Genomic DNA, 2,703 nt, shown 5'->3' on the forward strand with positions numbered 1-2,703 from the left:
TGCCTCTTCCTTGTGTGTCGCACCCCCTTCGCCCTTTTGTGTTTCCCTCCCCCATTAAAGCGAACCCACGTGGGAGCCGCCGTGTCGTGTCTGTGTTTGTTCCGCCGTGCGTGTCTGTCCCGTGCCCCGTGTTCAAGAAGAACACACACACCCCCCTCTTTTATTATTTTTTAAGAACAACAGACACTACGCAGTTCTTAAAAAATGTGGAATTTAAGGGCCAGAGAGACGGCACTTGCTGTCCTTGCAGAGACCCAGCTTCCGTTCCCAGTGCCCACGAGGCGGTGGACAACTGTTCCAGCGGATCCTGTTACCTCTTCCAATCTCCTGCATGTATATATGGTGTACATAAACTCATGCAGACACATCATACATGTCAAAACAATAAATACATCTTTATTTAAAACCAACCCTCAGTGGAGAGACAGAGGACTTCCAGCTAAGGAAAGTCAGTTGTACCGCGTGGCAGTCGTGCTAAAGACTGACTTCTAAGGTGAGTGCATCTCATCCAGAGAGCAAAGGAAGATGGGGGGAGCTAGCCCACAGGAGGCTTTAGCCCCACCCTGAGAGGCCTGGAAGTGGGGCAGCAGGGCAGCAATTTCAGTTTGACATTTGTGGCATCTAGGCAAGGGTGGGCAGGATAGCGCAGTAGAGTAAGGAGGGCGTTTGAGGCAAACGTCTCAATAGTTAGATCTCAGCCAGATGTGAAGGTACACACCTGTAGTCCCAGCATCAGAAGGTAGATGCAGGAGGATCCCCGCAAGTTTGTGATTAGCCTGGTCTACATTGGAAGTTTGAAGCCAGCCAGAGTTCTGTAACAAGACTCTCAGAGGGGGGAAAAGCAGTTGTAAGCAGTAGTATCTCTAAGATCCGACGTCTTAAAGACCTGCTGACTCTACCTCCCCTGCTGGGGAAGATAAAAGAGCCTGTTTCAGGCCCGGGAGCAGCGGGTGTGAGTTGGAGTGAGCCTCTTTGACTGAGGGGACATTTGCAGACAGGAGGCTCAGACCTCCTGCTTTCTGTCATCATCTCTCTCAGCATAAACAACAGGAGAGTGGAAGGATTCTCTCTGGGGAATTCTTCTGACTCAAGAGGAATGACTGAAACCTGCGAGAAGGCCCCAGAGGGACCTGCAGGGCTGCTCTGCTCACGGTCTAGGAGCCCCACACCCACAGCGGAGCTTCCATTTTCTACAGTCTTCGAGAGAACTCGGGAGTAGAGGGACAATCAGAAATGCAAGGCCAACCTTGGCTATATAAGGAATCTGAGGACAGCCTGAGCTCTACAATAATTATTACACACACACACACACACACACACACACACACACACACACCAAAATCGGTGGGGTGGTGTGGGGTGAGGGGGGAAATGGATGCGTCCTTATCTGGCTGGCAGCCCTATCTCCTTAGGACTTGGTTACCTGGAGGGCCAGAGTTCTCCCACAAAAGGAATGAGCCAATTGGAGAAAATAGACCTCCAAGGGCAGAAAGTATAACAAACACAAACAAGCCATTACCGGCTGTCCCAGCTGGGGAGCAGTGGCCACACCTGTAGAGGCTGAGAGTGGTATCTGTGGATTCATATCAGCCTGGGGCTACCCAGACCCTACCCACACCGAAACAAATGAACGACTATCAGGATTATCAGAAAATGAAATTCTAATGAAATGCCATTAAGAAAGGACTGTGGCGGAGACAACATCAGACAAAGGGAGGAAGAGAGAGGATTCAAAGGAAAATCTAGGCAAGATAATATTCCAATAATTTCAAAGGTAGAAACAACCAGATGGTGGCGGCACACACCTTTAATCCCAGCACTCAGGAGGCAGAGACAGGCTCTGTGAGTTCGAGGCCAGCCTGGTCTACAAAGTGAGTTCCAGGACAGGCTCCACAGCTACTGAGAAACCCAATCTTGGAAAAAAAAAAAAAAAGAAAGAAAGAAAAGAAAAGAAAAAAAGCAGGTGAGCGAAAGCCACAGTAATTGTTAGAGTCCTTGGGGAAAAGCAAACCATCTAGAAGAAAAGTCCACATCCTAATACTTTGTAGTGTTTACCGGACACACACCTGAGACTGAAGGACAAAGACCAAGAATCCACGAGAAGATGGCCGGCTAACCACTCACCATGACAGCATAGCTTTTAAGGCAAAAAGCTTTCCTGGAAATAGAGGAACATTTGATTCACCGGAAAGATAAAACAGATCTAATTTGGATGTACTTAATAATAGACTCAAAAGAACTAAAGCTAAATCAGCTGAATGATAACGAGACATAGACAATCACATGACAATCTACCTCTCAGTAAGCAGATCAGGCTGACCACAAATCACTGTCACGGGCGATTTCAGCAGCACGACCAGCACCTTTGAAGAGATTTCACTCACGAATCAAAGAACAGCCATTTCTCTCGAGCACACACAGGACATATAGAAACCCTAGCCATGTAATCCACAAATCTGCCATAGCGCATGTGTGGGCACCAGAGGACAGCCTTGTGGACTGGGTTCTCTCCTTCCCCGTAGCAAATGCCTTTAGCCTCTATATCATCTTGCCATCCCTAAAGCAAACAGACCTTTGGAAAGAAACAATATTAAAAAGTAGAGGAGGGGCTGGAGAGATGGCTCAGCGGTTAAGAGCATCCCCTGCTCTTCCAAAGGTCCTGAGTTCAATTCCCAGCAACCACATGGTGGCTCACAACCATCT

General features: G+C 48.2%; 1 protein-coding gene across 1 annotated transcript in view; it reads left to right on the forward strand.

Moving 5' to 3' along the window:
- Dnah2 (dynein axonemal heavy chain 2) overlaps positions 1-2,703 on the forward strand; it is a 131,251-nt gene that overhangs the window by 82,328 nt on the left and 46,220 nt on the right. The gene's annotated exons all lie outside the window — the stretch shown is intronic.

This window comes from Microtus ochrogaster, chromosome 7 (genome assembly GCF_000317375.1).
Source record: "Microtus ochrogaster isolate Prairie Vole_2 chromosome 7, MicOch1.0, whole genome shotgun sequence".
NCBI lineage: Eukaryota > Metazoa > Chordata > Mammalia > Rodentia > Cricetidae > Microtus > Microtus ochrogaster.